Source organism: Scyliorhinus canicula, chromosome 21, assembly GCF_902713615.1.
Source record: "Scyliorhinus canicula chromosome 21, sScyCan1.1, whole genome shotgun sequence".
NCBI lineage: Eukaryota > Metazoa > Chordata > Chondrichthyes > Carcharhiniformes > Scyliorhinidae > Scyliorhinus > Scyliorhinus canicula.
In genome coordinates, this window is record NC_052166.1 from 41,987,109 (window position 1) to 42,009,917 (window position 22,809).

Below are 22,809 nucleotides of genomic sequence, written 5' to 3' on the forward strand. Positions count from 1 at the left end.
CTGAAGGGAGGTGACGGCGCAGTGGTCACTGCACTAGTAAACCAGAGATACAGAGTAATGCTCTGGGGACCCAGGTTGAAATCCTGCCACTGCAGATGGTGATATTTGAATTCAATAAAAATCTGGAATTAAAAGTCTAATGATGACCATGAAACGATTGTCAAAAAACCCATCTGGTTCACTAATGTTCTTTAGGGAATGAAATCTGTCATCTTTACCTTGTCTGGCCTACATGTGACCCCAGACCCACAGCAATGCTAACTCCCTCAAGGGCAATTAGGGATGGGTGATAAATGCCTGCGATGCCCATGTCCCATGAACAAATAAAAAAAAGGGATATCTAGCCAATAACCCCATCTGTGCTATATTTAGGAAGAGACTCATCTCAGGTTTAATATGAGAGACATTTATTCACTTTCCCATTGGAAACTTTTCCAGTAGAGCGAGTTCAGTACTTTCAACGCCTCACAGGTCTTAACACATTTTGACATCAGAAATCCACGACAACTGAAAGACTGCAACTGGAAAGCATACTCCTCTGTAATCAGGGGCTCCAGCCTACATTCTAAAGTTCTCTAGCACATTAATACCCATTGTCCTAATAGTTACTGAGCTTTTACAATGTAGCAGTCAATGGTTTTGCCATTGCCATTGACAGCCTATTGACGGGGCTGGTTTAGCACACGGCTAAATCGCTGGCTTTGAAAGCAGACCAGGGCAGGCCTGCAGCATGGTTCAATTCCCGTACCAGCCTCCCCAAACAGGCGCCGGAATGTGGCGACTAGGGGCTTTTCACAGTAACTTAATTTGAAGCCTACTTGTGACAATAAGCGATTTTCATTCATTTAGGGGCTGGTTTAGCTCACTGGGCTAAATCGCTGGCTTTTAAAGCAGACCAAGCAGGCCAGCAGCACGGTTCGATTCCTGTACTAGCCTCCCTGGACAGGCGCCGGAATGTGGCGACTAGGGGCTTTTCACAGTATCTTCATTGAAGGCTACTCGTGACAATAAGCGATTTTCATTTTTTTTCATTTTCAATATTTATATAGCATTGGTCATGTCCAACTGGCAAATTACTTTTGAAGCGTAGTCAGGGGCTGGTTTAGCACACTGGGCTAAATCACTGGCTTTTAAAGCAGACCTAGGCAGGCCAGAGCACAGTTCAATTCCCGTACCAGCCTCCCCGAACAGGTGCCGGAATGTGGAGACTAGGGGCTTTTCACAGTAACTTCATTGAAGCCTACTTGTGGCAATAAGCGATTTTCATTTCATTTCATGCCCATGTCGGCAAACATGGCAGCTAATTCAGGCACAGCAAAGTCCCATAAAGAAAGATTATTTCGGATTGGTTGAGAGTTGAATGTTGGCCAAGACATTGGGAGGGCACCTTGCTCTGCTTTAAATTTCATGGAATCTTTTAATTTTCTCTAAATAGGCACGCATGGTCTAACTTTGAAATTAAAGAAGAGATTGTGGCACAGTGGGGATGACTCCAGACCCACACCAATGTGGTTGACTCTTAAATGGCCCATCAAGCCAGTTTCAAGGGGGTAATTAGGGATGAGCAACAGCTAACAGCGCTCACATCCCGTGAATAATTAAAGAAATTTTCACCTACAGCGCATTCCCGCCAAAAGACAGCACTCTCTTTCTGTGCTGGAACTTGAAGCCACAACATTGTAACTGAGCTTAACGTGCTACAACAGGGGTGGGCAAACTTTTCCGTGCAAGGGCCACATTCAGAAATTCACAATTCACAAAGGGCCGCATTGTATATTAAGTAAAATAATTACTTCACCCGGTTATGATTCTGGGCGCCTCATATAGAACATAGAACAGTACAGCACAGAACAGGCCCTTCGGCCCTCGACGTTGTGCCGAGCAATGATCACCCTACTCAAGTCAACGTATCCACCCTATACCAGTAAGTAACCCAATAGCCCCCCCCATTAACCTTAAAAAAAAATTTTTTTTTTTTTAAAAAAAAAAAATTTTTTAAAAAGAAATTTTTTTTTTTTTTAAATGACTTGGTGGGCCGCAGAAATACCTTTGGCGGGCCGCATGCGGCCCGCGGGCCGTAGTTTGCCCACCCCTGTGCTACAACTAAACCTTTGAAACAGAATGGATGGCTTTCAGATGACCAGGGCTACAGTTTATAGCCACAATAAATGATCTCAATCAGATCTCCATATATGCAGACACTACCCATACACCAAGCAACTTACTCTGGAGCTCACTACTAGGCTGGTCAAGCAACAATTCTATTTTATGGACCTCTTAGGCCTGGAATTGCTCGATAGTCCATTCAAGCCTTCAAAAGTAATTGGTTCAAAGGTGAAATCCTTGTTTTTCAATTCCATAGACCGGAAGACCCCAAATTACATATCAGAACTGCTAAGATTGCAGATTTAAGGGTTTTATAATTGATTGAAAGTACCACTGAGCTGAAAACAAAGAAAATCAGCCACAATTATCACTTTTGAATGCTATACACCAACTTGACTGGAACTGCATGTGTTTGCAAGCACGACAGTTCACTCTAAATGGTGTCCTCCACAGTTGGTTGACCTGTGTAAATTGCATATCCAACTTTGGACTTTGTGTAGAATACAATTCTTACCATTTAAAACAGTACTAGAGTGGGAGCGGAGAGAAAGAACAATTTAAAATGACTTAAAGCATGAAAAGTGTGAAGTATTACATTTACATTGAATTCAAATACTCAGCCAACAGCTCTAAGAGCTAAACCACAGAGTTTGGCTGCAAAATACACTTGCACAAGAGTGCAGCCGCACTTAGTACAGACACTGCCAACCCCACAGAATTAGAAACAAAGTGGGTTTGTTTTCCTTTTATCTTTTGAAGTCCAGTTTAATAGAAAATAAATTCAGCTCACCTCACTCTGGAAAACATTAATAATACAGGTGCAGGTTAGTGCATTAGTGCCATGATTGAAGTCATTGATGGACAACATCAAGTGAAATGCATCATAATAAGCAGATCCTTTGCTCCATCCGAACCTATATCTTGCATTAGCAGAACAAGACTGAGCTTCTTAAATTCCAGAAATAAATATCATTTCATCATTTCATTCTTTTTGAACAAAGGATGCATGGGTTTTATTTGCATGTATTATCTATTGTTTCTGAACAAAGCTGTAAAGGATTAATCATCAATCGATACTTTATTTTACTTTTTCATATCTATCCTCTGCCATTTCACCATTCTGCGAATCAGAGGCTAAGCAGCTGGTCTGCAGGCAGTGCTCTCCCAACACACTCAATTTGGGTTTCGGGATGTGTCTAGGATTATGGGCTCACAAACTCATTCTTTCCCTGTCAGAAATCAGTCTTGAGCACAGGGCCTAGCATTCTGAGACAGCACATTAGAATTTTGACAACAAAATGCTGCTACAGGAACCTGACTTGGGTCTTTCAATCTTCATAAAAATGCTCATCAGTTTGTACTAGTGAGTACTTTCAATTTTTAAGTTGCAGTTAGTATAGATATGTGCTATTTCATAACCCAATGTTGCATCAGGAAACCTATATTAATTGACGACTAACTGTTTAAAATTTAAGTTATAAGACATAAAAGTTTTACTGATTTGCAACCGATTTATGCTTCAAGGGCAGCACGGTGGCACAGTGCTTTGCACTGTTGGGATATGAGGATTTTCAAATGGGTGGGTTTCCACATGACCAGAAGCCCTCAGAGCATTTGCAGAAAACTGTGAGGAGTCTCAACAGCCGGGAGCCTGAAGGTTGCAGTTAGGGGGTGGGTTTAAATGAATTTGTGCAGCAATAGGGGTCTCAGCCAGGGACCCTAATGCCAAGGGGGACACCCCAAGTCGACGCAGTTGCTGCCAGGTCGTTACCCGCTACCCGCTGAGGTCCAAGCAAACATCGCCCAGCAAGCCTGAAAGGTTTGAAATGTTTGCTTACTTCCTTGCTCCCTCTCAACTGCCATCGGCCCGGGCCCGCTGGTAAATATTTGCACCAATTCACACCCGCATGACTCCTGGCTGAGGGGCGGCGCTGGAGAATTGGGCTTTCAGGCCGTTAATCAGATGCAAATTGGTGAAAATGACCGATCTGCATCTTCCCGCTAGCGCTGGACATGTGGCTCGCTGCTGATGCTAGAGGGGGACTGGAGCATTGAAACGGGTTCCAATCCCGCTTTTTGGCCGATGCTCCATTCTCTAGATCGGGGAACCCGCTACCGGCATTGGGCAATAGAGAATCCAGCTCAATGTCAAAGCTTTAGTAAGGATGCAGAAGAGATTTGCTAGAATGGTATCAGAGTTGAGGTACTTAGTTATTTGGAGCAGCTGGAGTTGTTCATAGAGAGCAGAAAAATTGGAGTTTTGATGAAATGTTCAAAATCATAAATTATTCGGATAGAGTCAATAAGGAAGAAACCTACAGTCATCATTTTGTGTCGCCATTCTCTGGAAACCAGGAATTAAGTGATTTTGATGAGAATGGAGAAGGATATAACTTGGATGTTTGGATAGCGCAATGCAGTGGAACCAGTAAGAAATATTGTGACATTGTATGTGTTTGACAAGTTACTTCATCTCGTCTAAAGTCATATTTGTAAAGTAAAAATAAGATTGTACTTTTTTCTATACTTATTTTCCAAAGACCTGGGAATATATTGAAAACACGTTTATATGTTAATGTATGGTTGCGTATATTCAACTGAAATTGTTTTAATTTTCAGCAGCACAAAATCATAAACCTGGAAAAGTCAGGTATTGGAAATAAAGTTTCAACCACGACCAGCCTTTAAATGTGAAAGATCGAGATACAAACCAGCCAGGATATTGCAATTGAATCTGCTGGAGACACTTTCTCAGGAGAGTCCACGGCAGGACAAAGCAGTGCTGGTGTGAGCTGTATCCAGAGCTTCAGGGCCTCTGGTGAACAAACAATTAAGAAGTAACTGAAATCAGGAACAAAGCAGAATATAGATAATTTTTTGAGGTATGGCTTTAATTGTGCCAATTCAAATCAGAATGCGAAGCCCATGCGTATTATATGCAGGGAAGTACTGGCAAATGGAAGTTTAAAAACCTCAAAACTTCAAAGGCATTTGAAGACTAAGCATGGCGCGTTCGAGGACAAACCTCTTGATCTTTTTCAAAGGATGCAGCGAGAACTTAACTCTTCAGCTGAAGTCCTTAGCAGAAATATAACATTGAATGATGAAGCAAGTGAGATTGTGAGGATCAAGCAGGATCACCTGCCGCATTACAGGTAAGCAATAGTGGTGTCTCGCGAAGGTCGGCCGACTTGGATTGTTCAGGTTGGCCAGAATGGGTCACAAACACCGGTCGTCGTGGGTCCCGTAGATCCGACAGTTGGTAAAAGTGGATTCCAGGAGACTTCCGGTGGCGTGGGCGAGCAGGGCGGCGGAAGCAAGAAGAGCTCCCACCACGAGTCGCGGCGTTTTCGGGGATTTCCCGAGTTTTAACGCATCGCCGTCGCGAGCAGCCAGCGGGGCCGGTTTAAAAGCCGGCGAAGAGCCTCGCGCGGGTGTCGGGCAGCGGGGGTTGAGGCGCTGGGCCCACCGGGGCGTCAGGGCCAGGGCAGCGGGAGCGGAGCTACGAAGAGGCAGGCCCGAGACCAGGGCACGATGTAAGTGGGGTGTCCCACATCGGATGGCTCCCACCTAGGAGGAAGAATGAAGGCTGAAGCCTGGTCCAAGGGGAGCTCTGGATGAATGCAGAGGAGAAAGAAAGAAGATTTAAGGAAGTTTGGTAAAGGTTTATTTTTTCTCTTCCCCTTTTTTTTTTCAAAAGAAAAAAGAATAATTCAGATTGATGAAGGACAGGAGAGTGGAGGGGGAGAGAGGAGAAGATAAAGAAAGTAAAAAACAATAAGCCGCTAAAGGATGCTAAAACAGCGTCGAAGAAAGGAGGAAACGCGGGTTCGCCGCTGAAGGAGAAGACGAATAAAAGTGTTGACAGGATGGCGGAAGCCGAACTGCAAGCGGGGCCGCACTACTTACGGTGGAGAAGATGACCGAGGTGATGGCGGTGGAGCTGGAAAACAGCTTGCAAGGCACATGGAGGCCTTGAGGAAGGAGACGGTGGTCGTATTGAAGTCACTGGTGGAGGGGGCAATCGCCCCGGTGGAGGTGGCGGTGGCAAAGGCATCGGCCGAGGTGAGAGAGCAGGGCAAGAAGATGAAGGAAATGGAGGTCGTGTCACGACACAGCAACGAGGTCACCTTAATGGGGGACGAGCTGCGGAGAGTTGTGGAGGTTAACAGAGGACTCCAAGCAAAGCTTGAAGACTTGGAAAACCACTCAAGGCGGCACAATTTGAGAATTATGGGTTTGCCCGAAGGGACAGAGGTCCCAAGGCCAACACAATACTTCGCTAAGAAGTAGGCGGAGCTGATGGGGGAGGGTGAGAACCCCTCCCGGTACGAGCTGGACCGAGCTCATCGGTCATTAAGGCCAAAGCCCAAAGTGAACGAGCCGCCAAGGGCAGTAATTATCTGCTTCCATACGTTTTGAGTGAAGGAGAAGGTATTAAGCTGGGCGAAGCAGAAGCGGGAGGTGCTAAAGGATGGTACTGTGGTTCAGATCTACCAGGACTAATCGGTGAAGTTGGCAAAAAGACGAGCGGCTTTTGGGCGAGTGAAGGCGGCGGTATACAAGGGGGTGCGATTTGGTATGGTGCACCGGCGAAGTTGAGGGTAACGTATAACGGCAAATACTTTTATTTTGAGACAGCGGATGCGGCTGAGGAGTTCGTGAAGGCAAAATGGCTTGGGACAGACGTGAAGAGCGGAACTGGAAGAGAGACCGTGGACTGTGTTTGAACAGCTGGAAAATGTATAAATGTTATAACTTTCTTTTTACGGATTTGTATTGTAATTTACTTCTCTTTGCATTGTTACAGAGTTCACATTAATGGTGGGTTGATTGGCGTCCTGTGTTGCGACGGTTAAATGTTATGTTAGTGAATTGTAGGGGTTGGATTGTTGGGTTTGTTTTGTTTCTTTCTCTGGGACTGGGTGGAACGGGATGATATGTCTTGGCGGGGGGGAGCCACCCGCACTAGCTAGCTAAAGTCAGCTAGTGAACGGAGGTGAGGGGAGAGGAGGGTTGCGGACGTTGGAGCCTGGATAGCAGGCTTCAATGGGCCTACGGGGCAAGCGAGGGGGGGATGGATGTTGGGGGATGTTGTTTCAGGGGGAAATGTAGGGGGTTCTCGGGAGGTGGGGGGGGAAGGGGTTTGATGTTAACAATGGACAGGGGCGGGTCAGGCTTATGGGGCAGGGCCAGGGGGTATGATGATGGTGGATTAGAAAGGTGGGGGGGGTGAGAGACCCCCAGTAAGGATAGTCACGTGGAACGTGAGAGGGCTCGGAGGTCAGGTCAAGGGTGCTTGCGCATCTTAAAAGTTTGAAAGCAGATGTAGCAATGCTGCAGGAGACTCACTTGAGGGTGAAGGACCAGGTGAGACATAAAAAGGGCTGGGTTAGCCAAGTGTTTCACTCTGGATTTGATGGAAGGGCTCAAGGGATAGCGGTGTTGGTCAGCTAAAGGTAACACTTCCAGATGGAGAAGGTGGTGGCAGATCAGGGGGTAGATATGTGATTGTGGCAGGGGCGCTGGTCCCAATTGGGACGATGTGGGATTCGTGAGGAAGGTGTTTGGGGCCATTCCCAACTTGGACACACACGAGCTGATTGTGGGGGGGACTGGAACTTGGTGCAGGAGCCAAGGTTGGACAGATCACGGCCGCGCTTGCTGGTCCCATCAGGGGGAGGGGGCGAAGGCACTGGCTGGGTTAATGGTGGAAATGGGAGGGGTGGACCCTTGGAGGTTCCTGCACCCAAGGGAACGGAAGTACTCGTTTTTCTCAGCAGTCCATGAGGTATACTCGTGGATCGACTTTTTTGTGGTGGGAAAGGCTTTGCTGGCTGGAGTCAAGGGGTCGGAACACTCTGCAATTGCTGTGTCAGATCACGCGCCACATTGGGTGAATATGGTGCTGGAGAAGGGGGTAGCGCAGAGGCTGGGGTGGGAACTGGATGTGGGACTTTTGGGGAACCAAGTATTCTGTGAGAAAACTGAAAAGGTAATTAAGGAATATGTAAGATTCAACTGTACGGGTGAGGTGTCGAAGGCAGTCGTCTGGGAGGCTCTGAAGGCGGTGGTGAGGGGTGAGGTAATTTTGTTCACGGCCAGGGTGGATAAAGAGGAGAGGTTGGAGTGGCAGAGGGTAATAGATGAGATGTTGGAGGTAGATAGGAGTTATGCAGAGGATGGGGACCTAGCGAAGCTGGAAAAGAGGCAGGAACTACAGGCGAGCTTCGACCGACTGTTCACCAGGAAGGCGGTGCGCCAACTGAGATGAGCAAGGGGTGCAGTTTATGAACATGGAGATAAGGTATGTTAGCAGGTCAGCTCCGAAGGGAGGCAGCGCTAAGGGAAATTCTTCAGGTAAGGGATAGGGCCGGGAAGTTGGTGGTGGCTCCGGAGCAAATTAACAAGGTTTTTGATGAGTTTTATGAGAGGTTGTACAGGTCAGAGGCACCCGGGGGAGACCGTGAGATGCTGGAATTTCTAGATGGGTTGGAGTACCCGAGGCTAGGGGAGGGGGACAGGGCTACATTAGAAGGAGCAATACTGGAGCAGGAGATAAAAGATGCGATTGGGAGGATGCAGTCGGGGAAGGTGGCAGGGCCGGATGGGTTTCCAGTGGAATATTATAAAAAATTTAAGGATAAGTTGGCACCCCTGATGGTGGGGATATTTGAAGAGGTGATAGGGAAGGGGGTGCTGCCACAAACCTTGGGGCAGGCATCGATTTCACTGTTGCTTAAAAAGGATAAGGATCCGAATGGAGTGTGGGTCGTATAGGCCCATATCACTTCTGAATGTGGACGCAAAGGTATTGGCGAAGGTACTGGCAGGTAGGCTGGAGGAGTGCCTCCCGAAGGTGATAGGTGAGGATCAGACGGGGTTCGTGAAAGGGAGGCAGCTGTTTTCGAATATTAGGAGGGTTTTGAACGTCGTTATGGCACCGGCGGAAGGGAAGGAAACAGAGATGGTTGTGGATGTCGAGAAGGCATTTGACCGGGTAGAATGGGGGTACCTGATGGCAGTGCTGGAGCGGTTTGGGATTGGACCAAGATTTGTGAACTGGGTAAAGCTATTATATAAGGAGCGGAAGGCGAGTGTCCGCACGAACAATATCAGGTATTTGGGGATGCAGGTTGCCCGGGAGTGGGGAAGGCTTCGCAGATACAACATCACTAGTTTAGTGGGGAGAGTGAAAGCCGATCTGGCAAGGTGGGATGGTTGCCCTCTGTCACTGGCGGGTCGGGTACAGGCGGTTAAAATGAATGTATTGCCACGATTTCTGTTTATTTTTCATGCCTACCGATTTTCCTGCCAAAGTCTTTTTTTAGGGAGATTGAGGGAAAGATTACCTCATTCATATGGGGAGGGAAGGTGGCCAGAGTGAGGAAGGTGCTGCTACAGAGGGGAAGGCAGGAAAAGGATAAGGCACCACTGGTCTCCCGAACCTGATGTACTACTACTGGGCGGCGAATGTGGAGAAGGTGCGGAGCTGGGTCAGAGGGGTTGATTCCCAGTGGGTCAGAATGGAGGAGAGTTTGTGCAGGGGGTCGGGACTGAAAGCACTAGCAACAGCGCCGCTCCCGATAGCTCCGGGGAAATACTCAGGGAGTCCGGTAATAATAGCTTAATTGAAAAGCTGGAGGCAGTTTCGCCAACACTTCGGGTTGGGGGCAGGTTCAAGGGAAATGCCGATTCGGGAGAACCACAGATTTGAGCCAGGGGGGTGGGATGGAAGCTTTCGGAAATGGGAAGAGAAGGGGATTAAGACGCTAAAAGATTTGTTTCTTCGGGGTCGATTTGCAGCATTAAGGGAGCTGGAAGCAAAGTATGGGCTGGAGCAGGGAGAAGTCTTTAGATATATGCAGGTTCGGGACTTTGCCAGGAAGGAGATACAGAGCTTCCCGGAGGAGCCAGCCTCCACATTGCTGGAGGAGGTGCTGACGGCAAGGGGACCGGAGAAGGGGGCAGTGTCAGCGGTGTACGGAGCTATGTTGGAAAAGAATAAGGCACCACTGGAGGGGATCAAAGCAAAGTGGGAGGAAGAGTTGGGAGAGGATATGGAGGAGGGGTTCTGGTGTGAGGTGCTCCAGAGAGTGAACGCCTCTACCTCATGCACGAGGTTGGGGCTGATACAGCTGAAGGTGGTGTACAAAGCACACCTCACGAGGGCAAGGATGAGCCGATTCTTTGAAGGAGTAGAAGTTGTTTGGGAACGTTGCAGGTGGGGCCCCGTTAATCAAGTTCATATGTTTTGGTCCTGTCCAAAGCTAGGGGGGTACTGGAAGGAGGTGTTTAGGGTAATTTCCAAGGTGGTGAATGTGAAACTAGACCCGGTTCACCCGGAGGCCATATTCGGGGTGTCGGACCAGCCAGGGTTGGAAACGGGTGCGGAGGCAGATATTATAGCCTTTGCCTCGTTGATCGTCCGAAGGCGGATCCTGCTGGGATGGCGAGTAGCCTCTCCACCCTGTGCCGCATGGCGGGGGGACCTGTTGGAATACTTGACCCTTGAGAAGGTAAAGTTCGAACTGAGGGGAAGCTCGGAGGGGTTCTACAAGTCATGGGCACTATTTATTATGCACTTTCAAGAACTGGATAACATCGAAAATTAGTTGGGGGACAGGGGGGCTGTGTATATTAAAGATGGCTATGGGTAATCCCTGATTCCTTTTTTGTCATTTGTTTATGTTAACATGCGGATTGATGTTTGGGGGTTGGTGGGAGGATGGGATTGTTGTTTTCGTTATGAGGTTTGATATATTTGTTGCTGATTATTGTTTGTTGTGGGTGGGTGTAAATTCGGGAGAAAATTGTGAAAAAGGAGAATAAAAATATTTAATTTTAAAAAATGTGGATTCCAGGAAAAAATGTTTGAAAAACACTCCTGTAGGGACAGCAGCGTTGCATTGGGACTCTCACTTCTTTGGCACATACCACACTCTATCGCAGTCACTGCCCTTTCCTCAGCCTCCCCTGTGAGCTGCAGTGCCCTTTCCTCATAGGAGGTGTTCACCCGAATATCTGGGATGCCCCCTCCTGTCTTCTGGTGCTCCCATCTTTGGTCATCTTTATCATTGGGGACACAGAAAGGACATAGTGAGATGCTGAGACACGGTTTTTATGGGAGGTTTGTAGCTGGTGGCATGTGCGTGCAAGGCTCCTGGCCAAAGAGGGCATGTGTTAAGAGTTTTGTGGATGATGGGTTGTAAGGGAGCTGCAGGCAGGTGGGGTGCTGTTGATCTCTAGGGGATTGGGTGGAAACGTGAGGAGTGAAGGATTGAAGTGATGCCAGATGCACAGAGGTGGTTACTCACCCAGGAATGCTCTAAGGTCGTTCATCTTCATCCTGCATTGCATGCTGGTCCTCCTGGTGTGGCTGCCAATTATGGCAGCCTCTGCCACCTCATCCCTGGCCTTGTTCAGAAGGACGGTTTTGAGTCTCTCCTCTACCCCGGCGAAGAGGGTGTCCCTCCTCTACTTGATGGCTTCCAGAATTCAGTTGACGTCAGCATCCAGGAACCTTGCTGCTATTCTTCGTACACTGGAACAGCTAGAATGACATCTGTGCTGAGTGAAGCACTTAAAAGCTGCTCCACCTTGTCAGGCTCTGAACGAGAATCCCGACCCCAGCGAATCAGATGCCAGTGGGGCTGGGAATCATGCAGGCTGCATGTGGGCAGTGTGGTGGCCCAATTGCACGGCCTGAACTTCTCCTGGCTGGCACTCATAGCGGGAGCCATAGGGCCTACGATTCTACTCCGGCAGCAGCACTTAGTCTCCAGAGCGGAGAATCCAGTCCATTATTCAAGTGTGGTGTCCAGAATTAAACATACTGGCTGGAATTCTCTAACCATTCACTGGATTCGCTGATCCCACCAGCAGTGCACCCCCACCGGCAGGTTTCCCTGCGGCGTGGGATGGCTTCAATGGGAAATCCCACGGACAGTGGCAGGAGCAGAGAATCCCACTGCTCCTTAATTGGAAAAAATAATTGGGTACTCTAAATTTATTTTTAAAACTTCCTTGCTTTTGTACTCTAAGCCTCAATGAATTAAGTCAAGCATCCTATGTGCTTTCTTGCTAATCTTCTCAACTTATCGTGCAATCCCCCTTTTAGAAATGTACCACTTAGTTTGTATTGCCTCGTCGTACTCTTCGTACCAAAATACATCACTTCACACTTCTCTGTGTTAAATTGCATCACCTTACATGTCTGCCTATTTCACCTGACTAGGTCCTTCTGAAGTGATTACTATGCTCCTCATTGTCAACCACATTTCTGACTTTCATGTCATATGCAAGCTTTGAAATGTTGCCCTGTGTACCCAAGTACCAAGACCAGGTCATTAATGTATCAAAATGAGTAGTGGTCCTAATCCTGGCCTCTGGGGAGCACCATTGTATACTTTTCTCCAATCTGAAAATCAAGTCAAGTTCCTAACCACACTGCCCCTGTCCCGTTAATCTCATGTGTTTTAATTTTGCTAACAAGACTAACATATGATATTTTAGAAAACACCTTTTGAATGTCCATATACACCACTTCAACCTTACAATCCTTGATGTGATATCATCAAGGAACTTAATCAAGATTTGCCTATTAAATAAAATCATTGTACTTCATTTATTAACCCATACTTTTCCATGTACAAATTAACATTATCTGAGATTATTGTCTTGAAACATTTCCAGACCATAGACACTGTTTGCTAGGCTTATTCTTTTACATTTTTATGAGGAACAGTATGGTGCAGGATTCTCCAATAATGGGGCTATATCCCTACTCCAGCGTCAAAACGCGGGCGTTTCACTCTGGAATTTCCAGAAGAAAGTCCAAAGTGCTTCTCCTACCTGATGGGGGCTAGCAGGGCCCCAAGTACTCCACGCAGCTCTGCCTGCTGATACGGGTCCCTGCACTTCCGGTCAGCATTCTGCACATGCACACGGTGGCAGCCTTTGGCAGTCGCCACGCGCGACATGGCGGACTCGCACTGCGGAGCAGCCCCGAAAATATAGACCCCCGAGATTGCGCGCGCCCGAGGATCGGTGGCCCCCGATCGCTAGCCTGGCCGTCCCCGAGGCCCCCACCCCTGGTGAAGGATCCTCCCCGCCCCCCACCAGGACAGCCGCGGACTGAGTCTGCAGCCACCGCCGACCATCCCCGACAGGCAAAGCGTGGTTAGAACCACGCCGTCGGGAACTCGGCCAGTTTTCTCCACCCCTGCACCGATCGCAATTTCAGCGCGGAGGCTCGGAGAATCCCGCCTGTGATATTTGCCCACTGATCTAGGTCATGTGGACTGAAAGACTCTAGAGTGCCTCTGCACTTTCTACCCTTCCCTCAGGAATCTAGGATGCATCCCTTCCCAACCTGGTTATTTTTTTGTTTGAGTATGCCTTTTAAGTACCTCTCCCTTTATCTGTTTTTATGGCATAATGGTTAGAACTGCTGCCTCACAGCGCCAGGGACCCGGGTTCAATTCCAGCCTTGGGTCACTGTCTCTGTGGAGTTTGTATGTTCTCCCCGTGTCTGCATGGGTTTTCTCCCACAGCCCAAAGATGTGCAGGTTAGGTGGATTGGCCATGCTAAATTACTCCTTAGTGTCGAAAAGGTTAGGTGGGGTTACTGGGTTACGGGGATAGGGTGGGGTGTGGGCCTATGGAGGGTGCTCTTTCAGAGGGTCGGTGCAGACTCGATGGACCGAATGGCCTCCTTCTGCACCATTGTGTTTCTATATCACAGTAACTTGCCGTGTTAATGTAAGCCTACTTGTGGCACTAATAAAGATTATAATTATTATTATGATTCAATGAATATACTGCCTTTTATCTTACTACCATGTCTGGTTCTCCAGTTTAATATGGATACCAGTACCTCAGCAAATGCCACCTGCCTTCATGGGGTGTTTTCAAGAAGCAGTTAGATACAGCACTTAGGGCGAAGGAGATTAAAGGATATGGGGGAAAGCAGGGTTGAATGATCAGCCATGATCATAATGAAGAGCCGAATGGCTTCCTCCTGCTCCTATTTTCTATGTTTCTATGAACCATGGAGTTCGTAATCATTTTAATACTTTTTCCTAATCACAGGTCAATTAAAGATTGTTGGGTTCCCTTTTATGTTAGCTGCTAATCTATTTCCTTGTTCTTTTTTTGGACCTTCCATGTACTTTCTTTATTCAACTTGATTCTCTTCTATATTATGAACCTTACATTTGTCATAAGTCTCATATTTCTATCTCATTGCAATTTCTATATTGTTCATCATCCAGGGAGCTTTAACTTTAAAAGACGTTCATTTACCCCTCCCGAAAGTGCATTAAATCTGTATCTGAGCCATCTCTTTGAAGATTTCCTCATTGTATAATTACTGATGGGAAATCTACTCTCTTTAAAAGGAACTGCAAATGGACAAAATAAAAACTGTCTCAATGTTATTTTATAATTCTAGCTTCAGAAGTGCCCAATACTGATATTGTATGTGAATTTTTCTATTTCCCACGCATGTCTATCGGGTGATGTGAAGAAGAACTTTTTAATGCAGCGCGTGGTAATGACCCGGAACTTGCTACCCACAAGGGTGTGGAAGCAGAAACGATCAATGATTTCAAAAGAAAATTGGATGAGCACTTGAAGGAAATAAACTTGCAGGGCCATGGGGAATGATCACAGGAATGAGACTAAATGGTCTCCGCGATAGAGTCAGCCTGGACCCAATGGGCCAAATGGACTCCTGGGTCTTAAATGACTCGATAATTCCAAGTCATTCCAAAGGCTTTGGTTGAGTCTAGTTGCTCAACATATTTTGAAGGATTGGGCCCTGACCAGCAAAATGTAAATTGAAATTGACTGGACTTAGTTGAGAGAAGTCAGAGACCAGCGTTCGAGCCAACTACATTTCCCAGGCCTGCTGCTACGTCAACAATTGAGTTTGCAATCTAAAAGTTACAGATAAATGGATGTCCTTGAAAGAACAAACCTGCATTCATAGAGCAATTTTTGCAATATTTTTGCAATTTTTACATACCCAGTCTGTCCAAAAGCACTACAATTAAGTTGCTATATTAAAGTTCACTTCACATAAATTGCAATGTTAAGGCAGACAAACTATTATAATTTGAGCTGTTCAAAACATGTCTGCCAACGTTCTTTAAAAATACCGCTTGTAAATAAGTGCATGTATAACAAAAGAGTTTTTAAGAACAAGGTTTTAAAATCAGCCTCCCAATAAATCTGGCCATTTTCAAATAATCTAACCTCCATTCTCATGCCCTATTTCTCAATCTCTCCAAAATCAGACGCATTAAAAAAATTCTGCAACTTGCTCCTAACTTTTAAACTTGTCTCTCCAGTTTGGGAGTACTTCATCGGTGAAAAGTGTATCTCGACTGGCATTGTTAATCCATTTCATAATGGTAGAGTCTCTTCCAAAGAGATAGGGCGCTATTTAACAGTAAATAGTAACAGTCTCATAACGAGGGCATTTAGCCAGGTGTTTCTTGGAGCACCGCAAAACTCCACCCTATCGAACGGGAGTCTGTTCCCATTTGGGAGATTAGGGGCCTCGGCAGGGAACTTCCCGATGAAGCCGCACTTAGTCCCATTTTCTGCATTGAGGAGTCCCGGTGAGCGGGACACCATTCGACACCCCCGCCCCCAACATGACCCCTGAACCTCCCCCAAAGCCCCAATTCATCTATAAAGGGGTCCTGAGGCCCCTCCTGCACTCTCCTGCAACCCACCCAGGACACCCTCAGGCTCGACCCCAGTCATGGGAAAAATTACAACTTAGCACTGCCAGTCTGGAACCCTGGCAGTACCCCTGCAAGATGGCAGTGCCACCCAGGCAACTTGGCAGTGCCAGGCTGGCACCCAGGTGGCACTGCCAGGATGCCAGTGCCAAGGTGTCCAGGCAGCAACAGCCATGCAAGGTTACCAATGCCATGGTTAGATCGTGGGAGTGCATATTAAAGTGAGACTAGCCATCTCACTTCAATATGCAGATTTGCTGAAAAGTGACCCCCACAATGGGTGGGATTCACATTGCAATGTCTCGCAAGGTGGCCTTAGATCTTGCAAGGCTTGGCGAGTCAGGTAAATCCCAGATAAAAAAACAATCTACCAGCCACATTGCACGGCCTTTCTGGAGCAATTCCACCAATGATCTCACCCATTAACTTCCTTCATCTACTCCCAGATCTTTGCCTCTTTAATAAGCAGAATTATTGAAGTGGGTTAGCTCAGTTGGCTGGTTTGTCATGCGGGTTCAATTTTCATACCAGCTGAGGTTATTCACGAAGGCCATGCCTTCTCAACCTTGCCCCTGGCCGGAGGTGTGGTGACCCTCGGGTTAAATCACCGCCAGTCAGCTTTCTGTCAAAGAGGAGAGCAACCTATGGCCCTCTAGGACTGTGGCGACATTTACATTTTCTCAGAATCATCTTCATTGCTCACCTGTACGTAGTCTCATGGGCAACGATATTGTCTCAATTGATTTAGTGGCCAGATCTGCATGCATTAGAATTATAAAAGTCGTTACTTAAAACTGGACAAATCTGCTCAGCACCTGATACAAGGTAACAAAGAATAATGTGCCAAACTTTTTATGTGGGAAAACGAGCAGGAAACTAAGTGAAGCAGAACCACCAAACAGGTTAATCAACCATTGCTACAAATTTGTTTTAGCCCCTCAGTTGCAGAAATCGAACAATTTGCAGCAATTTCATCACCAAAACCGACTGGAATTGGTCAACTTTCTGATCAAAAACGAAAATACTGTGCACTGCAGAAAATAAAGGTTAATTCCCTGCTTTAAACCTACTGAGATTGTCCAGCGTTTTCTGTTTTTATCCCGTTTTATTGTTGGAGGCAAATGCCCCAGAAAGGGGCATTTGTGACGGTGGGGAACAATTATGCCTTTCACTACTGCCCCATTTAATTTAGTATTTGAATTATGTGATTGCTATGAAGCATAACGGTGTATTATCACATGGGCCTGGTCACAGAACAGGGATGCCACTGAAGGGCATGTGGCCTGAAGCCCCAGACTCGAGAGTCGGACATTTCAAACGGGGATGCGTTCACCTTTACGCAAAGACATCTTAGCAAAAGTGGCCGTTCCTCATTATGGTGGTTGTTGTTGCCATTGGGGCGATTAGACTGGAAGGTCAACTACCTACCCAGAGGCTTTCCCAGACTTGACTCTCCGCTCCTCCTGAGCCGTCCACCCTGCTGCCACATCCGGGCCTGACGCCCCCTCTGGTCTGAGAACTACACTACCCAGAGTGCCCGGCGCGGCGGAGCCTTGTGGCCGCGCCGCTGCATCATGGGTGATGTAGTTCTTTCCGGCGGGGGGCGGCCGGGACCGGAAGCGGAGACTGGGCCCGGGCGCAGGGGGTGAAAGGTTAACCGTTGTCTTGACCGGATGTCGTGAAGAGGCGAGAGAAGCGGCGAGGGAATGAAAGTTTCACCCGGGTGGACAGGTAATGGAGGGAGGAGGTGGGGCAAGTGGCCCTCGGTCAGGCTGAGGGGGGCAGACACGGGGCTAATAAGGACTCAGTCGGTGGAGGAACATTTGAATGCAGCAAATGGCGCCCCCCCCAAAACAAAATTCCCATCGGGCACGAAGTGGATGAGCGGATACCGGGGCCCAGAGTGATCCCGGAGGCGGGGGGGAAAGGGTAGCCGTCCCAGCACCCCCGAGTTGGCAGGTGGAGGCGGAGGCCTTTAATTGCACCGTTGTCTCTCTGCAGGTTTATCCCCACCCTCAGCCTAGGGCCTGAGTCTCTTCCACACACGGGTGTTCATTCGCCCGCCCTCTCCCCCTTTCCACGGTCCCGGGGTAACCACGCACGCGGGGACCCCTTTTCCTGCAGCCCGAGAGTACTGGAGGAGGCCATTCGGCCCGTCCTCTCAGTGCTGGCCTCTGCAAAGGCAACTTCACCAAAAGTGTCGTCTTCCATTTCCCAGGTCCCCGCTCCCATGGTGACTCCGGCGCCTGAAAGAGGTCCCTGCGCTTCCCCCGGTTCTGGTCTTTGGTGTACCCCCATCTTCCAGTGGTGCATTATTAACTATTATCAACTGGCCGACCTTTGGGATCCACGCCACATTTGCTTACCTTGGTAAACGTACTTGGTCCTCGCAATCTTTCTTCAATTAGGTTCACAAGAGGGCAATGTGCATATCCGGTGCAGACTTCAGGCAGTGCTTTTTGCTGTCTTCATCTTTATGAAAATGGAAAATCCAGCCTCGCACATGTAGGTTGTTGTGAAGAGCAATAGCAACTGGGAGATGCTACTCCAGAATATGTGGCACAGCGGTTAGATTAGTATACTGCCTCACAGTGCCAGGAACCCGGGTTCAATTCCAGCCTTGGGTGACTGCATAGAGCTTGACTTTCTCTGCGCCTGCGTGGGTTTCTTCCCACAGTCCAAAGGGAAGTGCAGGTTAGGTGGTCATACTAAATTGCCTCTTAGTGTCCAAAGATGTGCAGGTTAAGGGGGTGTTACTCAGATAGGGTGGGGTTGTGGACCTAGGTAGGGTGCTCTTTCAGAGGGTCGCTGCAGACTCGAAGGGCCAATTTTCCAATCCTCTATTAACATCTGAAACTTCTCTCATTTGCCATAACTTCCCTGCATATAACACATGTGGGCTTTGCATTGGCACAATTGGGAAAAAAACACCTCAAGAAATTGTTATACTCTTCCGGTTGCGGCGATGCAGTGCTAAGCCGCAAGTTCGGTGGCTCCCGCTATTTTTGGACTTTCGGGCTCTTTTAAGGCAGCCTCTGTGCTTGGCGGCCGGTGGATGGGCTGGACTAGAAGTGGAGCGACCAGAAAATCTACTTTGCAGCAGAAGAAGGTGCGAGGCAGAAAGGACAAGATGGCGGGGAACCGGCAGCGTGGCAGCAGTGGGCGAGGGAGCAGCAGGAGCTGCTGCTGCGCTCCTTCCAGGAACTAACGGCTGAGATCCTGGAGACGTTGAGGGCATTGCTGGATAGGCTCGGGGCGACTCAGACTGCGGAGATTCGGGAGCTGCAGCAGAAGGCTTCGGAGAACGAGGACGAACTCCTGGCGGTGAAGGTGGAGTCGCATGAGGCGCTTCACAAGAAATGGTTGGCAAGGATGGAGGAGATGGAGAATCGCTCCCGCCGGAAGAATCTGCGGATTTTGGGCCTCCCGGAGTGGCTGGAAGGTTCGGATTTGGGGGCCTACGTGGTCCTGATGCTGAACTCGCTGATGGGCGCGGGGTCGTTCGGGGGACCCCTGGAGCTGGAGGGTGCCCATCGGGTAATGCTGCGGAAGCCCAGGCCGAACAAGCCGCCCAGGGCGGTGCTGGTCTGCTTTCAACGCTTGGTCGACCGTGAGTGTGTGCTTCGTTGGGCGAAGAGGGAGAGGAGTAGCAAGTGGGAGAATACGGAGATCAGGATCTACCAGGTCTGGAGTGCGGAGGTGGCGAAGAGAAGGGCTGGGTTTAACTGGGCGAAGGCAGTGCACCACAAGAAGGGGGTCAAGTTTGGCCTGTTGCAGCCGGCCACCTGTGGGTCACCTATAAAGACCGCCAACTTTACTTTGACTACCCGGAGGAGGCCTGGACTTTTGTCCAGGCAGAGAAGCTGGACTTGAACTGGGGGCTGGGGAACATTGTACACAACCCGGAGGCTTTGTCCTCCTTGATATCCTTTCACTTTTTTCTTTTTGATTCTATTGAACGATATTTTTTTGCTGTTTTTTTTCTTGTCTGCTTTTCGGGATTGTTATCTGTTTACTTGGGTGTTTTATCATATCATGTTGGGATTTTTATTATTTCACTGGATGCGGGTGGGGTTCGCGGCCCTGTTGGGTCATGTGCCTGTGTTCCCGCGTTTTGGGTTGGGGGCAGGGCTTGGAATGGGGGCGCGGGCTTTTCTCCCGCGCTGGAGGCGCAGGGGGCGGGGTCGGCATTGGGGGAATGGGTGTTTGTCACTGGGGAGGGTAATTGGGGTGGCGGGAGCAGCAGGAGTCGGCTGACTTACGGAAGTACAATGACTGGAGTTACGCAGCTTTTGGGGGGGGGGGGGGGGATACCGGGTTGCTGCTGGAATGGCCAAGAAGGAGCCGGAGCGTGTAGAGGGGGTCGGGATGGGGGTCTGTTGCTGTGCGCAACGGGCTGAGCGGGGGGCATGAGGCGGATTACAGAAGGGTGATGGCTAGTCGACGGGGGAGGGGGGCAGGTGGCCCTCCGATCCGGCTGATCACCTGGAATGTGAGGGGACTGAATGGGCCGGTTAAACGGTCCTGCGTGTTCGCGCACCTGAGGGGGCTGAAGGCGGACGTGGCTATGCTTCAGGAGACGCACCTGAAGGTGGTGGATCAGGTTAGGTTGAGGAAGGGGTGGGTGGGCCAAGTGTTTCGTTCTGGGCTGGATGCAAAAAACCGGGGGGGGGGGGGGGGGGGGGGGTGGTGGCGATCCTGGTGGGGAAGAGGGTGTCGTTTGAGGCGTCGAGTGTGGTAGCAGACAGAGGCGGGAGGTACGTGATGGTGAGCAGCAAGCTACAAGGGGAGCGGGTGGTGCTGGTCAATGTATACGCCCCGAATTGGGATGATTCAGGTTTCACGTGGAGCATGTTGGGCCGGATTCCAGCCGGCCCGGATTTGGAGGTGGGGGGCCTGGTAATGGGGGGGATTTCAACACGGTGCTGGATCCGCCACTGGATCGATCCAGTTCCAGGACGGGTAGGAGGCCTGCAGTGGCTAAGGTGCTGAGGAGGTTTATGGACCAGATGGGAGGGGTGGATCCATGGAGGTTCGCGAGGCCGAAGACCAGGGAATTTTCATACTTCTCCCATGTGCATAAGGCCTACTCCTGGATCTATTTTTTCGTTTTGAGTAGGGCGCTGATTGCGAGGGTAGTAGACGCTGAGTACTCGACGATAGCCATTTCGGACCATGCCCCCCCGCATTGGGTGGACATCGAGCTGGGGGAGGAGGGGGACCAGCGCCCGTTGTGGCGCTTGGAGGTGGGGCTGCTGGCGGGTGAGGGGGCGGATTCGAGGATGTATCGAGAGGTATCTAGAGGCCAACGATAATGGGGAGGTCCGAGTGGGGACGGTCTGGGAGGCGTTGAAGGCGGTGGGTCGTGGAGAGTTGATCTCCATTCGGGCCCACAGGGAGAGAGGGGAGCAGAGAGAAAGGGAGAGATTGGTGGGGGAGATGGTGAGGGTGGACAGGAGGTACGCGGACGAGGGATTGCTGAGGGAACGGCGCAGCCTTCAGGCTGAGTTCGACTTGTTGACCACCAGAAAGGCGGAGGTTCATAAGAACATAAGAACTAGAACTAGGAGCAGGAGTAGGCCATCTGGCCCCTCGAGCCTGCTCCGCCATTCAATGAGATCATGGCTGATCTTTTGTGGACTCAGCTCCATTTTCCGGCCCGAACACCATAACCCTTAATCCCTTTATTCTTCAAAAAACTATCTATCTTTACCTTAAAAACATGTAATGAAGGAGCCTCAACTGCTTCACTGGGCAAGGAATTCCATAGATTCACAACCCTTTGGGTGAAGAAGTTCCTCCTAAACTCAGTTCTAAATCTACTTCCCCTTATTTTGAGGCTATGCCCCCTAGTTCTGCTGTCACCCGCCAGTGGAAACAACCTGCCCGCATCTATCCTATCTATTCCCTTCATAATTTTAAATGTTTCTATAAGATCCCCCCTCATCCTTCTAAATTCCGAGTACAGTCCCAGTCTACTCAACCTCTCCTCATAATCCAACCCCTTCAGCTCTGGGATTAACCTAGTGAATCTCCTCTGCACACCCTCCAGCGCCAGTACGTCCTTTCTCAAGTAAGGAGACCAAAACTGAACACAATACTCCAGGTGTGGCCGCACTAACACCTTATACAATTGCAACATAACCTCCCTAGTCTTAAACTCCATCCCTCTAGCAATGAAGGACAAAATTCCATTTGCCTTCTTAATCACCTGTTGCACTTGTAAACCAACCTTCTGTGACTCATGCACTAGCACACCCAAGTCTCTCTGAACAGCGGCATGCTTTAATATTTTATCGTTTAAATAATAATCCCGTTTGCTGTTATTCCTACCAAAATGGATAACCTCACATTTGTCAACATTGTATTCCATGGAATAACGTTCAATGGAGAAAGGCTTAGGGTGCGGTGTACGAGTATGAGGAGAAGGCGAGCAGGATGCTGGCACACCAGCTATGTAAGCGGGATGCGGCCAGGGAGATTGGTGGTGTTAAGGATCAGGGAGGAAATGTGGTGCGGAGTGGGGTAGATGTTAATAGGGTCTTCAAGGACTTTTATGAGAGACTATATCGGTCCGAACCTCTGGCGGAGGAGGGGGGGATGGGGCACTTTTTAGACCGGCTGAGATTTCCGAGGCTGGAGGAGGGACGGGTGGAGGGTCTGGGTGTGCCAGTTGAGCTCGAGGAGCTGGTCAAAGGGATAGGGAACATGCAGTCGGGGAAGGCGCCGGGGCCGGATGGGTTCCCGGTTGAATTTTACAAGACGTATGCAGACCTGCTGGGCCCCCTGTTGGTTAGGACCTTTAACGAGGCAAGGGAGGGGGGTGGGGGGGCTTTTCCCCCGACGATGCCTCGGGCGCTGATCTCCTTGATTCTTCAGCGAGACAAGGATCCCCTGAAATGTGGGTCATACAGGCCGATCTCACTCTTGAATGTGGACGCCAAGTTGT

At 49.0% G+C, this 22,809-nt stretch overlaps 2 protein-coding genes across 6 annotated transcripts in view; one reads left to right on the plus strand and one right to left on the minus strand.

The window, feature by feature from the left end:
• mrrf (mitochondrial ribosome recycling factor) overlaps positions 1–17,380 on the minus strand; it is a 76,494-nt gene extending 59,114 nt beyond the window's left edge. For 3 of the 5 annotated variants that reach the window (XM_038781561.1, XM_038781560.1, XM_038781557.1), the window contains exon 1: positions 17,289–17,380. The gene's annotated coding sequence lies outside the window, so the exon portion shown is untranslated. Of the gene's footprint in view, positions 1–16,563; positions 16,589–17,193; positions 17,217–17,288 lie in introns of those variants that run through there. The other 2 variants (XM_038781559.1, XM_038781558.1) reach the window with 2 other exon arrangements.
• Positions 17,381–17,462: 82 nt separating this feature from the next.
• Positions 17,463–22,809, plus strand: part of rbm18 (RNA binding motif protein 18) — a 47,332-nt gene continuing 41,985 nt past the window's right edge. The window contains exon 1 of the mRNA XM_038781947.1: positions 17,463–17,591. The gene's annotated coding sequence lies outside the window, so the exon portion shown is untranslated. The remainder of the gene's footprint in view (positions 17,592–22,809) is intronic.